General features: G+C 47.9%; 1 protein-coding gene across 7 annotated transcripts in view; it reads left to right on the top strand.

Annotated features, from left to right (window-relative positions):
* TASOR2 (transcription activation suppressor family member 2) overlaps positions 1 to 23,840 on the top strand; it is a 1,665,218-nt gene that overhangs the window by 1,587,035 nt on the left and 54,343 nt on the right. The window lies entirely within an intron of this gene.

Here is a 23,840-nt window from a genome sequence, read left to right on the forward strand (position 1 = left end):
TGTTATCTAAACAGGCATTTATCTTGTCTACAGCTCTGCTAAATTTAAAAAACTCTACCCCTATTCATGTACTATTCAATACTGGTATGATGCAGTCAGATTTGAATGATATACTGATGACCGTTCATAATTTTTCACCTAAAGTGGGATACCGGAATATGCTATGAGCAGGCAATGATGACAACATCGTTTTACCTGATCAAACTGCAGTTGGACTACAGTACTCCTTGTGCACCTTGTACTCCTACCCCAGGTTGAATTTCCTGAAGATTAATTATGGAAAAAACCAAATCATGACCTTCGGCATAGCCAATGTTGTCTCACAGCATATATGGATCCTTGATGGGCAAAACAAAGAAGAGGTTAAGGTGTTCATATACTTTGGAGCTTTACTGGCTAGATACAAATCTAAAGTTAAACTGCAAACATTGATCCCAATTAAAACATTGAATCAATGTTCAGTGATAAAGAAATGGTTAATCACTAATGATGGATTCTCCATTGAAGGACTGAGACAAATGTACACAGCTACATTGTCCCAAGATTGCTATATATGCTATATATCCTCTAAACATACATGACAGGCAAAGATGAGTGGTTGGATGTCTCTGAAGGAAAATTATGGATTTTCGCACTGTGCCATCAGGTTTGAACTAGGACTTAACTTCATTTTGAACAATGTTAGAGATCACACGTGGAGCACTCTGTCTGAACATGCTCACTGCTACTGAAGACCCTGTTATGGTGGTGTTTGGGAAATTACTTAACACTCAGTGTAATAAAAACATGCCACTTTGAATGTTTGCCAATTCATATAAGGACTTCAAATATAGTTTGGAGATATGACTTGACAAGGAGTCTTATTTTATTGAGAAAGCAATTAAAAATGAACTGTTGGGTAAAATATCATGTTTGTGCAATATTCTCCCCGCTTGTGAGTCCGCCGGCACTTTTTGCCAGGTTTTTGAACAGTTATCTGGAGTGAGTAAAACCCTTTTTTCACACTAACTCAGTATTTTACTTTTTTATCTGGGAGCCTTTTTGAACCCTTTTTGGTTGTATCTCTTTGGAGAAATACTTTCCTCCATCTTTTAAGGCATCTATTATTTATTATTGCAGCACACAGCAATTTATGTGCAGTGTTGCTGTGAGCTCTTAGAGCTGCCCTTTTTATTTTCCTTGTGATAACTATTTCCAAGGATAGGGAGATACTTTTTTATCTTATTTTGTGGCATCAGCACACCTCACCTTATGTGGAGTGTGGAGGGGACACTGTGTATCCCTTTTTCCAAGATATTGTGACAAGTTCATCTGAGTGGCTGGTGGCAGTGGATGTTTTCTACCTATTTTTAGTGAAACTACGCAGGATGCCTTTACAGCTGCGGTAAGGGACACATGGGTTACCATTGTACTAAAATGGTGCCTGTCTTATTTTTTTTGTTGCCAACTCTTGATGACTTGTATTTCCTTGAGCCTTCTTCTGCCATGCTGAGTGGGGAGATCTTGATAGATCTTTTGTGGATTTCCTTGCGAATGCCCATCAAGACATTCTGAGTCCCTGAAAGAGCAGGAAGTGGGGCGGGTGAAGCGAAACTCCCCTGGTCTTTGTCCTGCAGTGTTGCTGCCCAGCCCCCTGATTTGCAAGCATGGCTTGAGTGATGATTGAATGTTCCAGCAGTTTTTCCTACACAAAGGCGAGGGTCCTGGAGCAGCAAGGGAGAATCGACCAATGGAACAAAGAATCGGAGGAAGAAATCTCCAGGCAGCGACCACCCAAGGACTGCTGAGTGACTGCTACAGCATCAGTCTCCTTTTCTGATCGACAGGGAAGATCCAGACCAGGCGACTTCCTCCCCTGGACCAGTGGGACCATCCAGTCTGGGTACAACGTGCATTTTGAGCCATCCCTCGAAGAGCTGCGACTGTCCTAGGCTGCAATTTCCCAATACCCTGGGACCTCAACCAATTTGGTGTGCATCGTCTCCTGAATTGTGGTTTCGGCTGGAACTTCTTGGGCCTCCTGCTGGACCTCCAGTGAGACGTCGCCCCTTCCAAGTCAGGGACCGAGAAATGGAGAGAAGTCTGCCGTGCACCAACCATCGCTGAACCAAAGCCTGTGTTGAGTCGCAACTTGCCAGTCTCGTGAAGATCATCTACTGGACATCCTATCCAAAGAAGCTGACTGTCTGCTGCCACCAAAAGTTCCTTCTTCAGCCTCCAGGCAAAGAATTCAAACAGGAGCAGCTGTCACCTCACCCGAGCACCCGCCGCTGGCACTGACTTCTTTCTTCAAAAAAGGTAATGTCCCGCTCCTAGGTACTCACCAGGGTGCTTATTTTGTTAAATCAGACTCCTCCTGAGCTTTCTGAGACACATTGAGGTGTGTTAGGACTGATTTTCCATACTCTGGCCTGGTGGACAGATGTATAGAAGGTCAACCTAGTATTGTGACAGGGACAACTCCGGGAGCTGTAGCCAAACCAGTTCAAGGTAGGTGGACGAGTGGTCTAGGCTAAGTTTTAAGAGGTGGTGCGCTTGTAAGGGGTCCACAATGAGCACACACAGTGAAACAGTCAAAGAACACACTTAGACAATCGGGTATAAAAATAATTCTTCACTTATGGCCAAATAACACAGTGAAAAAGACTACTAACAGTTAATACTATCACACAACACTAATAATAGATACAAATATACAATCACTGGCGTAGAGAAAAATACATATCAACCCCTTGAAAAGGAGGGTACAGATTAGTATAAGCACTACAGTTCCAGTTCCACAGAGAATCAATCCTAACTTCAGAAGTCCATCCCTAAAATCTATGGGGCCTTGTGCCCAAAAGTTCTGTATAGTTTTATGAAACTGGTAAAAATGAAGGTAGGGTCTCTGGGGTTCAGTGAACAGTTCCAAGGGTTGGGGGACAAGTTATTTGAACTAAAAAACAGTCTCCAACTTTCGGAGTGGTTGGTTGAATAAGCAATGGCAAAGCCAAACTATTACAAAAGTTTATCAAAGTTATCCAAACCTTTAAGAGGGAGTTAGGGGTTCAGGTAAGTATCGATACAACTCATCCCCTGTTTTCCAATTCCACAGGACTTTTCAGTTCTGCTGAAGACGGTCCAAGGTCGCTTTTCCCGCTTTCTGCCTCAGCCCTTGATCCCCAGCGGTTGCAGGTTCGAGCACTTCTCCGGTCGGCGACTACTGCTGATGCAAGGTCTTCCATTTGAAATGCAGCAGAACTCGATGCAGTGCCCCTCCCAGGATAGGACTGGACGCAGGCAAGCAATTTCGGAAGATGGTCACCGATGCACAGCGACACAAAGGGATTCACTTGCCGTGTTCAGACTTTGCCTCCTTTCTCGGGTTCCCTTGATGCTAGGATCACAAAATCTCTGAGGGAAGGTGTGTTGCACAAGCTAGGATCCCTCGAGTTCCAGGCCTCATCTTGGAACGGTGACGTCTGCAGCACGGTATCCAAATCTCTGAGCTGGTCAGCCACTGGGCAGGCCAGGGGCAATATTCTGAAGGCTCTTCTTCATAGGACTCCGAGCTAACGTCGAGAATGGATGTTCCCTCCACTCCATGGGTTGCAGCTCCTTCGCAGGACGGCTGGAGATCTTCCACAAGACAGGGCTCTACCAGGACAGCAGCAGAAGTTAGTCAGCAGGCCTTTTTCCAACATGTCTCTGGTCTCATTGTGGGTCTTGCAGCTGGACAGGATTCTTGACTCCTTCGGTTACTTCCAGGAACTCTCTAGAGTGAGTGCAGCGGTCCTCTTCTTATCCAAAAAGCCAGGTAAGAGCAGAAACTCCCACTAGCCAATGACAGATCTTGGCCATACAAACACCCCAGCAGTGGCCCGATCGGGACCACTGGCGGCAGAATTCATGCATACCACTCTGGCACACTGAAATCGGGTTTTGATGCCAGAAACCAGTTGCTTCCTGGGAGCAAACACCCATGGCCCTCCAGTAGGCCGCCAAAAGCCTCTGCTTTCCTGGGCACTGGAAGTCTATAGAAGGATTTTCCTGGCCTGGAAGAAGGGTAAAAGATGAGATGGACAAAGGACAAGCGAAAAACCTTGTGGCACAGCCATGTTTGACCACTGGCCACAGTTAGTAGACTAACTAAAGTAAATGACACCAAAAAATAGGAAAAAGTAACTCCTGCCACCAACTTGTCCCTTTAGCATACCTAGAGTAACCAAATATCCTCTGAGTGTTAGCCTAGGGAAAAACAAATAGTGTACCCCATTGTACTGCATTGTAAGATGCAGCGTACAATGATAGAAGTGTACTAAAGTGATAAGTTACTAAAAGTAGTAACAAAGTATCAAGACTAAGGGAAACAATGTTTCCCAGTACAGACAGCATGAAGGACATGTCAGTTTCCCCATGACAAATGAGCAAAAGCCAGTGTATTGAATCTGAAGGCTTCACTGCACTGCAAAAAGAGCAGGCCAGAATAAAAAAATAAAAGCAAAAGGTTTGGTGGTCCATAGAAATGGAAGAAAACGTGCTTTAAAGAGTAATCTTTCCTATCAGAGTGAACAACCCAAATGTGTTCTACCAGGCTTAAAGACACTGGTCCTTTGGTCTAAAATCGCTTAGAGGGTCTATGTGACCTCCCTGAACCACCTTTGAACTAAACATTCTACTTAATTGCAACAAAGAATCTTCTTGCTGGTTACAGAGGATACTGAAAGCTTGGTGGTTACAGATCAAGCAGTAGTCCCATTACAGACTTAATGGTTACATATGATGTAGAAAACCTAGTTACCCGGTATGTGTTGGGTTGGAGCTAATTGAACAGAGTTGTTTTGAGGGTTTTGCGAAAGATGGTCAGGGAGAGTTCAGCTCTGAGTGCGTTGGATAGGGCATTCCATAGGGAAAACCTATACCTTCTGAGTTTGCTCTTTTGATTGGGGGAGCGCAGAGTTGGTTGTTGTGGTGACTTCTTTTGGGGCGTGTCGAGGTATTTCTGGTAATGGTTTCTGATAGGTATGATGGGGCAGAGAGACTGATGCATTTGTGTGTAAGTGTGAGGATCTTGAAGTTGATCCTTTCCTTGACTGGAAGCCAGTGGGCGGCTCGTCTTGCCTGAGAGACAGAAGAAACCTGCTATTTTTGAGAATGTTGACAGCTTCTGCCTTTCTTTGTTTTGCTGTCCAGGGGCCAGTTTCCCCATTGTCTCCTCTGACTGAGACTATTATCCCCAGATAGGGTTGGGCTTCTTAAAGTATAGGCTGCTTAAAATGACTTAAGCAGCCTATACTTTGGGTTACTTAACATTGGTTGCAGGAATTAGTTTACTACTCTGGCTACTTACCTGTATTCATCTAAAGTCTACTATTGCCTTGAGTAATGCTTACATGTATTACTGTATAAATATGAATAGGTTTACTTACCCATAGGTGTGCCCTGAGTTCTTTGTACTTACCTAGTCGTTCTTCCTCTTAGAGTAAGCCTGGCTGCTCAGTCATAGCTACCAAACCTTTTGGGCAGTTCAGGCCAAACCTTAAGAATTGGAGCCCTATACACCTAAGAGTGATTCTTCTGTATTCCTTCCATAGGTAGACTTTAGTAAGTCTCCCTAACATAATGCCTTCATATGGGACAAGAGTAATAGTGTTGATTATTTGGCCACAAAAAGATAATTGGTTGAATACTCCATGCAGAGCTTTATAAGTATGGCACCTCAGGAATATTTATCATTTGTATCAAACATCAAGCTTCTCCATTTTATCATGTTACTAAGATTTAACCAGTTTTCCTCGCCAGTGCTCATGGGCCATAGACTTAGAATCCCCAGAATGGAGCGAAAATGCTATATATGCTGCTCGTCTTACCTAAAATCACCAGGCATTTATTAACTCAATGCCCTTTGCTTTCCCCATATATATTAATTTTTACCTAATTGTGTGCATTTTTACCTAACAGGATCAGCATTGGGTGTTTTTGTACCGGGCAATCAGTGATTTTTAAATGCCTTTTGTTTTTTATTATATGGATGCATTGCACGGAACCGATTTAATGATGGTGTTTTAAAAGAAAATCAATAATTTGTATTAAGCTATTTTATTAATCCATGAAAAAATGCCATAGAAAAAACATTTTATGAATGGAATATTTAACAGTGAGCACATTGAGCAAACATTTAAATATTAACATATTAATAAAGAATGCTGTGAAAGGAAATGTGGACAAACAGGGTAGACAGACGAGACAAAGAACTAGAGGGAGGATTATGGGAGGGACAATCTATTGCAATATAAATCAATACCAGTAATGCATATTACAGTATCATGAATCAGTTCCATTAAGGTACTAGACAAAATTATTTCACTTCTTATTGAATTTATGTAAACAATTATAAGAGAAAGCACAGCATTGTTCTATACGATGAATAGTACAGATATAATTCCACCACATAGTGAATGACATTTTGGAGGAATCTTTCCAATTGGAGATAATATTGTGGAACGCAATGCTTATAAGTAAATTAAATAAACAAGGTGATTCAATCATTTGGAGATATGGGTTCACAATAGGACCAATCATAAAATTACAGAGTGACAGTGGTTCCTGAAAATGAAAAATCTTTTGAAGACCCAGCCAAATTTTAGGATAAAAAGAGCACGTACAAATGTACAATCATATATTAAATGAACTAAATCATCATTAGGTATATGACATGACCAACAATTATTGGGTGAATTATTGGCAACTTTTGTAATTTTTGATGGAATAAGAAATGCGTGATATAAGATAAAGAAATGAGTTTGAGTCAGGTTAGCTGCAACCAATGAGGAATTATATAGTTTCCAAATATGGGTCCACATATTTGGAGTTGGTTGGAAATTCCAATCTAATTCCCATTGTCTTATGGTAGTGGAATTACGCATGTTAGTCGTTGAGCATCATTAAGGAAGGAGAGTATAATGTGGCTGCTCTGGTGGATGATTTAGATAATAAAGATGTTAAGAGAGGTGATGGGGATTTTTTAGTTGGTTTAGGCAAAGATTTGGTTAAGGAGTTAATAAGAGATAGATGAAAGTAGAAGTCAGATTCAAGGACATTGCATTGGTGACATAGCTGTACAAAGGGAGTTTCTATAGTATTATGAAATAACTATTTAATAATTTTGATACCAGAGGAGTACCATCTAGTGAAGATGTCATATTTAGTATTATTAAGGAAGGAACTATTGAACCAAAAGAATATATACACTAATTCAGTCAGGGAAAAAGAACCAGCAGGAAGTTAACCCCATATAGATTTGAAGAAGTGCAAAGATGGGTATGAAGTGATGTTAGGCCACAAGGGTGCTAAGAGAAAATGAGAGAAGGAAAGTGGGCCATAATATTGGCCTTAGGATTACTCCAAGTAGATGCCCCGCCAGGATGATTTTTGTAATGGTTAAATGATGCCATTTGTTTTAGTATAAAGGCTTTATGATATAAGAAAAAAAATTGCAGAATTTTACTCCCCCTGTATGTGGCAAGTCTGTTTATTTGTGGCAATTCTGGGTGTTTTATGGTTCCCTTGGAATTTAAAAAGCAAAGAGTCAAGTTTTTTAAACAATTGGAAGGAATAGCCACATGTATCATTGACAAAAAATAAAAGATAGTTGGGTTGATCAACATTTGTATAGAGTCAAGACATCCCCACCATGATAACAGAAGAGGTGTCCATCCAGAGACCATATTAGAAACTTTCTCTATTATGAGATTAAGATGTACCAAAGTGTGTACATCTTTAACCAATGTAGGACAAGATATTTGATATAAGTGGGTTGCCATGACATGCCAAGAAGTGGAGTGTTGGTCAAAGTACGAGCATTGGTGAGAGGCATAATATCGAATTTGTCAAGGTTAAGTTTGTAGTCAGAAACACTCAGTCATTTATGTTGGAGATTAGGTGCCGAAAGGAAGAGGTGGGGTCAGATATGTAAAGTAAAATATTCTCTGCATAAACAGAGCTTTTCACTTCAATATTCTTAACCAGGTTCTAGAGCCATATTAAACTATAATGGTGAAAGTGAACAACATATCTAGCGTAAGAAGGGCTAGGAAATAATTTCATTTCTGAGAATGGGACAGAACATTAAAGAGTAACATAGTGTTTGATCAGGCATAGCGATCTTTGGTAAAACCGGATTGATCAATGTTAATGAGTTTGGGAAGAAAGACTTCTAGACGTTTAGCTAAGATTCAGGCGAAAATCTTGGAGTTTGAGTTGATTAGGGAAATAGGTCTATAATTTTTGACAAGTGAGGGATCTTTATCGGGTTTGGGGAAATATGAGAAGCGCCTCGCCGAAGGAGCTATGACTATGGCCTATTTGTTCAAAGTGAGTATATAATTCTAACAGTTTGGGAGAAACTGAATCGAAAAACCTCTTAAAGAAGTCGAGGGGAGATAGATATTATGAGCGATTTTTCTATTTTAAGTGGCTAGAATTTTCCCTGCTTTATTGGAACCACTATAAAATTTAGATTTGGAACGGTGTGTAGTGTTAGCCGCTTTATCCGTGCATAATTTGTTGAATTCAATACGTTTACTCATGAGAGTTATAGCTATAGTAGCATCTTGGTTTCTATAATATGACTTTTCAAAATCACAGATGGATGTTAATAATTCTTTATATATGGATTCAGGTTGCCGCTTTTTGCATGTCAAGAATTTAATAATAAACCCACAAAGAGTGGGTTTAAATGCATCCCAGTTGCTATGATTTGAATTATGTTCTGGGCGATTATGGAGGAAAAACTCTTCAATGACAGAATTTGTTCTCTCAATGAAGGAGCTATCTTTCAGAAGAAAAGAATTGAATTTCCATCTTGGGTAGAATTTGGGGACCAGTATCCATTCTAGGGTGGTAACAACAGGAGCAGGATCAGAAATTGTAATGGAGTCAATTTCAGAATTAATTAGGGATGAGGTTAGTTAAGGATTAATAAAATGTAATCTAACCTAGAAAAGGATTGATGAGGGGGGAGAAAAAAAAGTAAAGTCTTTAATATCAGGGTTACAAAAGCGCCAAGAGTCGACTAAATTAAGGATATCTAACATATTAAGAATGTTTGTTTGCAAGACTTTGAATTAACAACATTTGATGTATATTTTCGATCTAGTGTGAAGTAAACAATTTGATTAAAGTCGCCACAAACAATAAGTAGATCAGAGTTTTTCTGAACTAGTTTCAGTTAGAAATTAGACCAGAAAAGGTGGTCAGGAGCAGGAGGGCCATATACATTAACCGCAGTTAATGGTATATTGTTGATAATTGCATCAATAATGATCCAACAACCTTAAGACTTCTTTTCTTCGTTGATTAGAGAGAAGGTCAAACGTTTATTAAACAAAATTGAGACACATCCCCTTTTATCTAAAGCATTTGAGAAGACAGTATGACCAGTCCAAGATGCTTTAGTCTTATTTTCATATCAGAGTGAAAATGTGTCTCTTGAAGGCAAACAATGTCAACTTTGAATTTAGTAAGTTGATAAATAACTGTGACGTTTAATGGGATGGTTTAACCCTTTGACATTCCAAATGATAATCTTAATAGTCATTAATAGCTATATAAGTGCAGGTTAATCATCCAATGTACAGTGTAAGGAACTCATGGTGGCAACAGTCAAGACGGACACAAGTGATCACAGTTCAAGGGTGTTTATTAAACTGTAAGTGCAGGGTGGAAAAGTGCCTAACCTAAATATAAGATGGGAGCAAGCTTCGACCAGCAATTGAAAAATAAGACAGTCATTGTGGCGTTTTGCCAAAGCAAAAGGCATATACTAAAAAAAAAAGCTAAATCCTTACAACTAATTACAGAAAGTGTGGGATAGTGTTTTCAATAAAGAAATAAGTATTCACAAATAATAAGTCAGGATGTGATTTCCAGGGGTCTCCCTTCCCCACGTTTTGAGCACGGGACAAGGCAGATCTCCTGAGCACAGCACACACTCAAGCTTTCCCAGCACGAGCCGACAGTTCTGTTCCAGCTATCAGGTTCTTCGATGGTGAAGTCTCTTTTCAATAAAGTCTCTTGCCTTCAAGGGCCTGATGTATTCAACAAACAAACAAAAAGTTCTGTTCCACATATGTGTTGGGTGATGGCTTCACCTCTGGATCCCCCTCTTCCGGGTGCAGACCCTTCACGAATCATGTTCAACAAAACAAATAAAAAGTTATTTTCTCGCTGGACTTTGGGTGATGACTTTCCACCCCTGGATCTCCCTCTTAAGGCGTGGACCCCTCTCAGATGCCAGCTTCTCTCTTTCGGGTTAACTATGGCTTTATCTTGCATTCATAAATCTTAATTTCGAATGGATTCTGTCCTCCAACGTATTCCTCATCTTTGACATGTGTAGTGTCCACAGCTCGGTTGCATTGGACATTTTTTGGCAGAGGACGCCCTGCGTCGATGGCATCGGGTCGATGTCCCTCGTGGGCCTCAGTCGAGGGTGATGTCATCGAATGTTATAAGTAGTACGAACGGCGCCCATAGCCTCAGTTCCGTTTTTTCCACAAACGTCTTTGCTTCGTGAAACTCGTCACGCCTCGTACTTTATACTGTTGCTGTGAAGCTTTTCTACGATATGTCTTCGTCTTCCACTCCGACGACACCTCGGTCCGGTTTCAAGAAATGCCAGGACTGCGGATACAAGATGTCCATCACAGATCTGCATCGTGTCTGCCTGTGGTGCCTCGGCGGGGGCCATGACGCGGATACGTGCTCCAAGTGCCAGTTGATGACTGGAAAGGCCTTGCGGGAACGAAAGGGGAAACTCAAGGTAGGCAAGGTGTCCAAGCCCCATAAGTCCTGACCTGCTGGGCCTTCGACCGATGAGTCGAAAGGTGACTCTCCTCAGAGGAAGAAGGCCAAGCGCTCATGGTCCAGGAGTGTTTCCCACCACTAGTCTTCCTTGTCAAAGCGCTCGAGGAGAAGGCAACGCCGGTCACCTTCCTCGTTGTCTTCTTCGGGGGACACTCCTGAGAGGGTGAGTTGCCCATCCAGACACTCTACGCCCGTGGAGTGGGAAGCTTTCCGGGTGAAAATGCTTGACATTTTCGACAGAGTAAACCCCGTCTGCCTTCTGCTGAAGCCAGCAGGGAACATTCTCGGCCGGATACTCACGTGCCCTTGAGCCTGGCCGGTAAGCTTCATCGCTTGAGACGTGATGCGAGGTCACGGACTTTGTCTCCATCGAAGCCGTCAAAGTCTTAGATTCCATCGAGACCGTCGACGCCAAGTCTGCCTATAGTGCCTTTCGGGTAATTTACCCCGATCAGGCCCTCAATGACTTCGGAGCCATTGTCGGCGCTGTCGGGGCCAAATTTACCAGTTCAGCCCCTGGCACCGGTGGGAACCGCCTAAGAAGGCGGTGGCTACGTCCAAGTTGACTCAGAAGCCTCTGCCTGTGGTTCCAGAGAAAAGGTGTACTCCACTGCCGAAGAAGGTCTTTAAGTCCCTCCCCTCCATTTTTGAGGAGGAGGAACACTCTGATGACGGTGAGGCTCATTTTGGTCTCCAGTTTGGGACTACTAATGTGCCGGAATGCCTCATCTCGGAGGAGAGTCGCATGCAGAATCTCTGTGATACCTTGCATAATTCTAGTGGTATTGACACTTCTCCTGAGCTGGAGTTCGGCAGGCCTGACCCTGGTGAGCAGGCCGACTCCTCTTACTGACGTCTTATGTCGAGAGTGGTGGAGTATTTGGGCTGGGCCTGGCCTACTGCCCACTATGATCAGGATGATCTTACGGATATTTTGGACCAGGGTCCTCCTACAGATCCCATATTGTCATTTCATGTGGCTCTGCAGAACCCGGTGGCTAAGAATTGGGAAATCCTTGAGACTAATCCGGCGGTGAACAAGTCTTTAACGCGAAAATGCCACCCTTCCAGTAGCGAACCTGGCTATCTGTTTTCTCACCCCACTCCTGAGAGTCTGGTGGTATAGGCAGCCATGGCTACTTGAAGCAGGCAGCATACCACCATCCCTCCGGATAGGGACGATAAGCACGTGGATGGATGGGCACGCAAGATGTTTTTGGCTGGGTGTATGGCACTGAAGGCGGCCAACTCCTCTTGTGCCTTGGCAAGATTTTCGAACCCTCTGTGGGATTGCATCTCCATGGCGGCTGAGCATATTCCCGAAGGGGAGGAAAGGGAAGACTTCCTAGCTATTGTCAAGGAAGCCATGTGTGAATTCCTTCTGTCTGGGTTGAATGTTGCTGACCGTGTCAGCAGATCCATTGCTACGAGCACCGTAATACGCAGATTTGCGTGGTTGCGGAAGTCGGGTTTTGCACCGGATGTGCAGGCTCAATTTCTGAACATGCCGTTTGACGGGCCTCACCTTTTTGGCAGCAAGGCTGACGAGAGCCTTGAGAAGCTGCAGACCTCTAAGGCAGCCGCCAAGTCTTTGGGTGCCGCTGTCCGGCACCCTCAGCCTTTTTGTCCTAGGTGACAGCAGTGGGGGCGGGGGGTAGTTCCTTTTGTTACAACTCCTCATTTGGAAGGGTGAGAGGAATGGTCAGTCAAAGAGGCCAGCGTAGGTTTCCTCGTGGTGGACGAGGTTGGGATGCCAAAGCCTCTCAAGCAGCAGTCTCTTTGCCCTCAGGCTCTGCTACTGCTGCTTCAAAACCGCTCTGAGGATTTCGGTCACAGCTCACCGGTGGGGGGGGGGGTTAGGCTGTCTCAGCATCTGGAAGAATGGCGAGCCTTACTTCTGATGCTTGGGCTCTTGAAACAATAACCCACGGGTACTGCCTTCCTTTTCTACGACAGCCTCATGACAATCCACCGGGAGTACACTCTTTGAGGGTTCCAGATCCGCTCCTTGTGCCGGAAATATTAACCCTGCTGGAGAAAGGTGCTATAGAGCCAGTGCCTGTAGCAGAGGGGGACAAGGGCTGGTACTCCCCTTATATTTTGATCCCAAAAAGGACGGGGGACTGAGACCTATCATGGACTTGAGATGCTTGAACAAGTTTCTCAGGAATTACAAGTTCAAGATGGTCACTCTTTCTCGGATCCTGCAGGCCTTCAACTTCTAGATTGGTTGATGTCATTGGACCTTCAGGATGCTTATTTTCATGTGCCGATCCATCTCAAGCACAGGAAATACCTGAGGTTCGCCGTTGGTGGCTCGCACTATCAGTTTTGAGTCCTGCCTTTCGGATTGACCTCTGTCCGAGGGTATCCCAAACTGATGGTGGTAGTGGCAGCACATCTCAGGAGAGGGGGGATTCACATCCACCCCTACCTGGACGATTGGCTGATCAGGGCGCATTCTCCTGAACAAGTCTTGGAGCATCTCAGCATTACCTGTCACTCCCTTCACAGACTGGGCTTCTCCCTCAATTTCAAGAAGTCCCATATGACACCTTCCCAACAGCTCCAGTACAATCGGGGTTGTTTTAGACACGTCCTTGGAAGTGCTCGCCACCCAAGGTGAGGGCTCAGAACATTCTCCAGATGGTAACCAAATATCAGAATGCCCAGAGTCTTCCGGCCTTCGAATTCTTAAGGTTAATCGGCCTCATGGCATCCTTCGTTTTTCTGGTGCCAGAGGTCCGTCTGAGAATGAGGTCCCTTCAATGGGCGCTCAGGACTCAATGGTCCCAAATCTCAGTCAAGATGTCGGCTCGCCTTCTGGTTCCAGCCAGGGTCTCGCAGGATCTTCTGTGGTGGGCCTGCGAGGAAAACCTCATGAAGAGAGAACCTTTTTGGCAGGCATGGCCGGAGGTCACTGATGGACGCTTCCCTCATGGGGTGGGGAGCTCATGCCAATGATCTGACCATCAGCAGTCGTTGGTCTCCATCAGAGGCAAAACTACACATCAATCTTTTGGAGCTGAGAGCATTCAGGCTAGCACTGAAGGCTTTCCTGCCATCTGTACGGGGGAAGAATGTCCTGATAATGACGGACAACACGGTGGCCATGCAGTACCTCAACAAGAGAGGAGGTGTGGGATCACTGCCACTGTGGAGAGATGCAATGCATCTCTGGTTCTGGCCTATTCGAGAAGAAATCTCCTTAGCAGCAGTTAATCTGGCCGGAGAGGAGAACACGGCGGCGGACGCTCTGAGCAGGCAAAGTGCAGTCTCCCACGAGTCGGAAACAGCTCAGGAAGTCCTTCAAGTGATCTTCGCCCTTTAGGGAACCCCTCAAGTGTATATGTTCGCAACCAGTGCCAACCGGAAGTGCAAGTAGTACTGCTCAAGGGACTTTCCTCTGAGAGCATTTGTGGTGGATTGGGAATTCCCGCTACTGTACACATTTCATCCAGTCCCGTCATTCTTCAAGTTCTCAGGAGGTTAAGACGGTTCGGGTCCCGCATGATCCTAGTGGCTCTCGATTGGGCCAGGAGACTGTGGTATCCAGATCTTCTGGAAATGTCCATCTGTCCTCCGATGTGTCTTCCCGAAAGAGAGCATCTTCTCTCACGAGAGCAAGGTCAGTTTCTCCATCCAGGGGTCAAGACTTTCAGCCTTCTCACTTGGTTTCTGAAAGGTTAAGATACAAGGATTGGGACCTTCCGGATGACGTAATGGAGTTGTTGTTTTCGGCCAGGTGGCCGGCGACAAAGTCTCTGTGCCGTTGCTGTTGGAATAAGTTCTGGGACTGGTTCAGAGAAAAGAATGTTAATCCTTTTGAGTGTTCAACCCCGGATGTTCTATCCTTTTTGCTTTCTTTAGCCCACAAGGGTCTTCAGGTGGGGACTATTAAAGGTTACCAAGCAGCGCTGTCTATCTTTAAGCGCTCATCCGATGAATGCTTTTATTTTAAGATTCCTTTGGTTACTCAATTTCTAAAAGGGCTCACAAATGTGTTCCCACCTTCACTGTTTCAGGTTCCGGTTTGGGACCTTAACTTGGTCCTCACATTTCTGATGGGTGCTCAATTTGAGCCATTGCATTCATGTCCATTGAGGTTGTTAACCTTTAAGACTATTGTGTTGGTTGGTCTGACATCTGCACGCAGAGTGAGCTAGTTGCAGGCACTAAAGTAGTTTCGGACTTTCATTTGAGTCTGGAAATTGTGCTACCTGCTTTCTATCCTGCTCCGCATCCTAGTAAGGAAGAGGAAAGGCTTCATAGGTTGGACCCTAGGAGAGCTTTAAGCTTTTATATTTCCAGGATGTCCAAGGTGAGAGTGGATGACCAACTGTTTATGGGATATACCGGGCACAAACTAGGCCAGGCTGTCTCCAAACAGACCTTGTCTAGGTGGATCATCCTCACTATTTCTGAAGGCTATTCTTTAGCAGTCAAGGTCCCTCTTGAGGGCTTGCATGCTTATTCCACTCTAGATGCCTACGTCGACTACCCTGCAAAGTGGTGTCCCTATAAAAAAACATTTGTGATGCTGCTACGTGGTCTTCCATACACACGTTTACCAAACATTATTCCCTGGATACTTCCCATGCTCAGGATGTGACGTTCGGTAAGCCAGTCCTTTATTCTGCTCTTTAATTTCCAATATTGCTAAATTCTTCACCCCCCCCCTCCAATCAAGGATACTGCTTTGGGAGTCTGTCAAAGATGAGGAATACGTTGGAGGACACAATCCATTAGAATACCAAGTTCTCCAGCATGGAGTCTGGCATGGATTCACATGCTCAAGAATATTCCCTGTCGTCAGGCTGGGAATCCTTGGTAAAGAAAAATCAGTATCAGTTTCGTTTCTGATCTGTCTTTCGTAGTAGTAACCAATCACTGATCTCTGCGTCATACTGACCACAGCCAATGACTGCCATCTCCCTAAGCCCCGCCTCTGGCAGCCATCTTCTGATTTTTACCGCACGTTCATGTGTTGGGATCCTAGTGCTTTTGCTCTCGAGCTGTAGTGCGTTTTCGCGCTTTTTCATAGGAAAATTCTCTCTTTTTTTGGTCAAAAGAGCCTCAAGCTCCACCGTTTCTTAATCCGATCAACGGGGACCCGTGTCTGATTCCTCTAAGCCCCTCAAGGGTGAAGATTTCGTCGAGCCACTCGTTTGGAGGACTCCAGAAGTTTCTCAGGCCCATCTCGGACATGGCCCAGGAAAAGGGAAGCTTGACGCCCGGAAAGCTGTTCAGGGTCTGCCCTGGATGCCAGCTTCAGAATGTCTTTAAGGAGGGAGGACGGACACTCCCTTTGCCTCTACTGCCTGCATGAGGACAAGACTCACGTGGAGAAGGACTGTGCGTTTTGCGGCAATATGTCGGAGCGGACCATGAAGGACCGCCATCTGCGTCTCGCCAACTGGCTGGAAGGGAAGAGCCTGTCAGGCGAGAAAAAGAAGAAGAAGTCCGAGCGGTCTTCTAAGACCTTTGAGGGCGCCCCGGTGACGGGGGCCCAACAGAAGGCCAAGCATCGCGAGTCCGCTGGCACCGGGAGCGCCGAACGGTCGGGCTCTACGGTTGCCAGGCAGGGCGCATCCTCCCCGGCGCCATCAACCATGAGCCAACGCTCTGGCTCGGGTAAGAGGAAGGCTGAGCACGCGGCGAAGATCCTGGAGAGACCCCGGTCGAGCTCGAAGGCCCCATCGGAGGGGGAGCGAGGCGGTGACCCTCCCCCCAAGGAGAAGGCGGTGAGCACACTTAAGGTGGTGAAAGCCTTGATCCACCCTGCCAAGGCCTCTATCGAGACAGTCGCGGCGGCCCTGGCTCAGCCTGTGGAGGCTACACCAGTGGAGGCGACTTCGGGGCTCAGAGTCTCCCTGCCACCGCGGAGGGAGTCCTCTTTCAAGCCCATCAACAGGACCCCCGTGAAACCTCCGAGGGAGAAGAAAAAGGGGGGGGCAGGAGGTCGTCGTGGATTCGGCCTCAACCTCTGAAGAGGAGCTGATCGAAGTCTTAAGCCACGGCATTGGCGTGGAAGAAGACCAGCCCATCGGGAGGGACCCCGACGTAGGAGACGACGAGAACGTCGAGGGTGCCGACGAGGCTCCTGACCGCCCGTCGGAATCCCCTCAACCAGTGCCGCAAGACAACTCGGCGGCCATTTTGTTGGCTATACAGTCCTTATGCTCGGAGATAAGGACAAGATTGCCGTTACCACCAACGGAGGAACTGCTCCCGACAGGGGACCCGGAGCCAGGCCCTTCTGGGAGCCCTCCTCCTAAGAGAAGAAGGATTCATCCTCCACCTCCTTTTCAACCATCGCGCCCTGCTCAGCCCTCCTCCCCGTCCACGACCCGTGGGGATGATACGGGGACGGACACGGCCGCGACGGGTACAGACGACGAGGTTTACGACGAGGATCTTCCGTCGTCACCTCCTCCCCGGGCTTCCCCGCCCGACGAGATTGGATCGTTTCATGCCATGATCGCCAGGGCATCCGAGCTTTTCCAGCTCTACCCGGAAGAGAAGAAGAAGGAAGGTTTCCTTTATCAACGGCGCGAGACCAAGAAGAAGACGGTCCTCGCTGTACCTCTACTGGACGATATCTGGGATGAGGGTCTCACCCTCCTCAAGAACCCATGCACAACGCCTGCAAGAAGGGATCGGTACGAGTAGAAGTACCGGGTCCCGGACGCGGCCCCCTTGTGCCTTCGGGCACAGCTGACCCCGTACTCAGTCGTCTCCGCGGCGGCCTGGAAGAAAGCAGGGGGGGGCTTCGGCCTCTACATCAACCTCCCCCCCAGACGGCGAGGGAAAGAAATTGGACACGAAGGGACGCAGAGTCATCTCATCGGCCACGACGACGATTAAGGCTGCCAACGCCTTAGCTATCGTAGCCCGCTACGACAGGGAGTTGTGGTACAAGATCGCCCCCCTGCTGGACTTCCTACCGGACGACAAGAGGGCGGAGGCCCTAGAGATCTTGCAGGAAGGAGAAGTGGCGTCGGACCACGCCATTACGATAGCGATCGATGACACTGGATTTCGCCAGTTGGGCAACGGCGTGTGCCTTAGACGGCGTGGATGGCTCAAGGCAACGGACTTCCGGCAGGACGTGCAGACCAGAGTTTTGGACATGCCATTCGACGGGAGCAACCTGTTTGGGAAAACAGTGGACGATTCCCTACAAGCCATCAAGACGGACACGGAGACGGCCCGGGCTCTTGGTGTTCTCCAGCAACGACGGCCGCCCTTTCGGAGCGCCGGAGGCAAGCAGGATGCCTCCAAAGGTTCCGGCGGCGGATATTCCACCTACCGTCAAGCGGCCCGTTCGTCGTCACAGGAAGCCTACAGGGGACGAGGCAAGTCGGGCGGACCCTGCCGTCGTCGCCAGGGAGGACAAGGCGGCAAAGCCTCGTCGAAGCAGGACTGAACCGGCCGTGGGGTCGGGCCCCCACCGAAGCATCCTGGTGGGAGGCCGGCTGGCGAACTTCGTCAGCATGTGGGAGTCCATCTCCACCGTCGGGTGCTGGACGCCCTGGCCCAGGGTCACGCGCTCGAGTTTCTAAAGAAGTGACCGCGCGTCCCCCCCGTGGCCAGGAAGGAACATCACGTCCCTCAACTTCTCTTGGAGGTAAAGGCGATGCTCAAGAAAGGCGCCATCGAGCTCGTCCCAAAGAGGCTTCGGGGCTCCGGAGTTTACTCAAGATACTTCCTCGTGAAGAAGACGACAGGAGGATGGCGTCCCATCCTGGACCTACGACGACTGAACAAATTCATCAAGGCACAGAAGTTCCGGATGGTCACCCTCCAGCACGTCCTGGGTCAGCTGGAGGAGGGTGATTTCCTGTCGTCGTTGGATTTGGAGGATGCTTACTTCCATATACCCATCATAAAGGGACACCGAAAGTTTCTCAGATTCGTGGTCCAAGGGCTTCACTACCAGTTCAGAGCCCTTCCCTTCGGATTGAGGTCGGCACCCAGGGTGTTCTCCAAGTGCCTCGCACCGGTGGTGGCGCGGCTGCGCCTGGAGGTGATCCACGTCTACCCCTACCTGGACGACTGGCTCATCCGAGCAAAGACAAAGGAGCTCGCCGCGGAGCACACGGCGAGGACTGTCCAACTACTCACAGACCTGGGATTCTCCATAAACTACGCCAAGTCCCACCTGGTGCCCGCGCAAGACACACTGTTTCTGGGAGCGAAACTCGACACAGTGGCGCTTCTGGCCTCTCCGTCGGAGGAAAGGACGAGGGCCATCTTGGGAAAGGTGCAGCAGATGCTGGTTGCGGACGCGGCCAGGGTGAGGTCCATCAAATCCCTCCTCGGAATGATGTCTTCTTGCATTTATCTCATCCGCCTGTGCAGGCTTCGGATGCGCCCGTTACAGGAGTTCCTGGACGCTCGCTGGATCCAGACGACGGGCAGCTTCGAGGACAGGATCACACTCGACGAGAGCTTCCGACAAGCGATCCGGTGGTGGGGCACCCACGCGAATCTGACGGCGGGCATGGACTTCCAGACCCCGGGCCACCAGAAGACAGTGACCACGGATGCCTCCCTGGAAGGGTAGGGAGCGCACACCGAAAATCTGCATGCGAGGGGCCTTTGGCTGCCGACGGAGAAGTCCCTCCATATCAACGTCCTGGAGCTCCGTGCAGTGTTTTGGGCCCTCAGGTCCTTTCTTCCGTCCCTCAAGGGCAAGGTGGTGAGGATCTTCACCGACAACACCACCACCATGTTCTACATCAGAAAGCAGGGCGGTACCAGATCCCCAGCCCTGTCCAAGGAGGCGCAGGATCTGTGGCATTGGGCCGTCGCCCAAGGGATATTTCTGGTGCCGTTTCATCTGGCAGGAATAAAAAACACCATCGCCGACTCGCTCAGCAGAGAGCTGCGCTCGTGCCACGAGTGGGAACTACGACAGGATCTAGTGGACCGCCTCTTCTGACGGTGGGGCACACCACAGATCGATCGGTTCGCGACGGCGACGAACTCCAAGTGCCGGAGGTTTGCCAGCAGGTTTCCCCAGCCGAGGAGCATGGGCGATGCTTTTTCGTTCCCCTGGGAGGGCCTGTTCCTATACGCGTTCCCTCCATTGCCGTTGCTGATCCGGCTCATCAACCAGCTCAAGAGGTCACGGTGCAGGATGATCCTCGTCGCACCTGCGTGGCCGAGGCAGATATGGTTCCCGGACCTTCTGGACTTGTCAGCGTCCCCGTCAATCAAGCTGCCAGTGGACGCAGATCTTCTCTCCAGGGAAGGAGGCGCCATCCTCCATCACGACCCGAAGTCACTGAACTTGCAGGCCTGGCTCCTGCAGCGTTAGAGTTTGGAGGTTACGACATACCGGCCGACTGCAGAGAGGTTCTTGCAAAGGCCAGGGCGTCCTCAACTCTTAAATGCTACGGACACAAATGGAAGAGGTTCTATGTCTGGTGCCATGCACAGAAGATTAACCCTCTACGGATTACGGCTCCTCAAGTACTGCCGTACCTGCTGATGCTGGCCAAGGCTGGACTGGCGCACGCTTCCATCAAGATTCATCTTGCTGCGATCTCCTGATACACCAGAATCACTGGACGGACGTCTTTGTGGTCTCATCGTCTGGTGAAAGAATTCATGAAGGGACTGTTCAGATCGTTCCCGCCGGTGAAGGCTCCGGCCCCGGCGTGGGAGCTCAACGTGGTGCTGACCAAGCTCATGGGACCTCCGTTCGATCCTCTGCACTCAGCTCCTTTGAAGTTCTTGTCGTGGAAAACAGCGTTTCTTGTGGCCATCACCTCCGCACGACGGGTGGGAGAGATCCAGGCCCTTTCCTGCAAGCCCCCGTACTTGACTTTTCACGACACGAGGGTAGTGCTCAGGACTCACCCCTCCTTCATGCCCAAGGTGCCGTCGGACTTCCACCTCAACGAACCCTTGGTGTTGCCTGTTTTCTTCCCGTCGCCTTTGTCGCCGGCTGAAAGGACTTTGCACTCGCTGGATGTGGCTAGAGCGCTGAAGTCCTACGTGGACCGCACGAAGAGTTTTCGGAAGACGTCACAACTTTTTGTGAACTTTGGACCTGTCAATCAGGGGAAGGCTCTCTCAAAGGCTTCCATTTCCAGATGGCTCTACGGCTGTATCATGTACTGTCATCGGTTAGCAAACCGACCGATGCCTGGCCGTCCGAGAGCCCATTCCACCAGAGCGATCGCAGCTACCACGGCGTTCCTATCTGGTGTGCCCCTGCTGGACATCTGCAGGGCGGCTACGTGGAGGTCGACGCACACCTTCACGAAATTCTACTGTGTCGACCGGGATTCCAGGGAGAGGAGTCCAGGGTCGGCCAAGCAGTGCTGCGCAACCTGTTTGCCTAAGGTGAGCCTGGTGAGAAGGTAAGAGATGCTTTATGTTGAGTTGTGGTATTGCTTAATGTTGAGCCTGTTGCCACCTCCCGTGGTTGTGCATGTGTATACTGCTATGTATTCTTTTATTCATGAGCATGTGAATCCATGCCAGACCCCATGCTGGAGAAGGAACAAGTTACTTACCTGTAACTGTTGTTTTCCAGCATGGGTCTGGCATGGATTCACATGCGAACCCTCCCGCCTACCCCTGTGCGTCTCTTCACTTGGTCATACTGCCACTTCAAGTGCTACCAAATCTGAAGATGGCTGCCAGAGGCGGGGCTTCGGGAGATGGCAGTCATTGGCTGTGGTCAGTATGACGCAGAGATCAGTGATTGGTTACTACTACGAAAGACAGATCAGAAACGAAACTGATACTGATTTTTCTTTACCGAGGATTCCCAGCCTGACGACGGGGAATATTCATGAGCATGTGAATCCATGCCAGACCCATGCTGAAGAACAACAGTTACAGGTAAGTAACTTGTTCCTGACTTACTCTTGGTAACATTCTTTCAACTGGATGTTCATCCAACGTATTCCCCATCGCCCTCCCATCCTACCCCTCTGTAGAATTTCCCATGCTATTACAGCTTTCGTTCCAACAAGGCTGAGTATGGGCAGGCCCGATTTGGGACCACTTCTGCTATATGATGAGTGGGAAGAAAAAACAAGAACTGCGGCTATGGGCACCATGCATACTACTTATAGAATCCAATGATGTCACCCTCGATGGAGGCCTCCAAAGGACATCGACCCGAAGCCATCGACGCAGGGTGCCCTCTGCCAAACAATTTCCGAAGCAGCCGAGCTGTGGACAATACATGTCAAAGAAGAGGAATATGTTGGAGAAACATCCAGTCAAAAGAACGTTACCTGGGGTAAGTAACTTGTTCGTCTTCAGGCTTCGCCCCTATTTGTCGGCATCCCTCTGCCGGGTACACTCTTACCAACTTTTACAGACAGTTCACTGTGGACAACATTTGGATGCGTTCACTTCGGTCAACACACTATTCATAGGGTCTTCAGACTTCGCCCCTTTTCGTTAGCATCCCTCCGCCAGGTTCTCTCTTGCCAACCTTTTTAACACACTGTTCATGCTCTAGTTTCACCAAGCAGGATTCACCTCCCTTTCTTTAAGAATCATCTATCAGTCAAAGACTTTCGATGGTACAGAGGATTTTACAAGACCCATGTATGACCACTTTGACCTCTTCTCGCCTCTTCCCAAGGCTTCTGGTTGCGGTAGTTTCTACCATTGGGTACTTGCCCAGAGTTTCGTTCCTCAGCACCCACGTGGTGCTGTACTCCTCTGTTGCTGGTTTTCCCCTTCTTTCATCAATAGTCTCTTTAAACCGGAAAGTAACCAACAGCTACTTTCCGTTCAACACAGTTCAGTTTCCTATCGACTCTCCCCCCGACTCACCGGCTGTGATGAACCGCTTGGCTTTATTTCACTATGGAGTCAAGGTTGGTACAGTCTCTTCCCGGCTTGGTAATCAGCAGAGGGGGGTTTTGTGTACAGTTGATATCTGCTGCAACACACGCTGGCTATTGTTTGCCGTCTTATATTTCCTTCTGCTGAGATTTCACGGGTCTGGGTCAAAAAGTCAGTCGCTTCTCTCCTTGTCACCCTCGGTATGCCCCGTCTTTCTCCTCCTCTTGAACTGCCGTGCTGAGTAAGCTCTCACGTCGTGTGGTCTGCCTTGCTCGTCTTGTGCTTTTGCGCTCCACCTTTTATCACTGTGGGGAAGGGAAAAGGCCATCAGGTGTGTGCGATTCTGATCAATTGCCTGACTGTGCCTGACCCTTGTATTGGGACATGTCAGGAAAAAGGCTCTGGTGTTAGTCCGTTGTCTTTTGTATTGTGCGAAAGTGTTTGTGTGAGAAAAAGGGGGTGGAGGGACAGTGTTTTTGAATATCCTATGTGGTAGGATGGGGAAAAGGGGTACATAGAAGGGGGATACTGCGTTTTACCCATCAGTCTCCCACTCCCCAAGAACCCCCCATTCACTGGTTGACCCCCAGGAGCTGGATCCAATAGCGATGGCCGTGTCCTGGCCACCTGGATCAAAAACAGAGGTGATGGCTGGAAGGTTTAGAATGAATCTTAACCACTGGCATTGTTCTGGGCAACCCCCCAGACCATCGTTCTTCGCCTACCAAGCCATTACAGAAGGGGAAAGACCGTATGCAAATCAGGCTTGGCCCCACCCCAAAAGTCCAGCCCGAACAGCTAGGTCACATCCCTTCGGCACGAGACCACAAGCATCCCCAAACATGTTTCGGCCTTGTTGGGCCTCATCAGTGAGGAGTAGCTTGGGTCTCTAGGCCCAGGCAGATTCCAGGGGACCAGCCAGGGAGACACCTTCAGGTTTCTCACAACAGCCTATAAAGGGATGTAGGTAAGCAGACCAATAATAAGCATTACATTATTTATGGTGAAGTTTGGTTGAAGTGTTAACAACCATGCATCGCAACGATGTTGGGGCATAGTGGAAAGTATACGAGGATAGGAACATAAATATGAGGAAACGAGACAACATAAAAAAGCAATAATTGTGAAAGAGTTCTTGTGGAGAGGTTGAAAAACATAAATAGGTGGAA

This window comes from Ambystoma mexicanum, chromosome 12, assembly GCF_040938575.1.
Source record: "Ambystoma mexicanum isolate Mex_15411 chromosome 12, UKY_AmexF1_1, whole genome shotgun sequence".
Lineage (NCBI taxonomy): Eukaryota > Metazoa > Chordata > Amphibia > Caudata > Ambystomatidae > Ambystoma > Ambystoma mexicanum.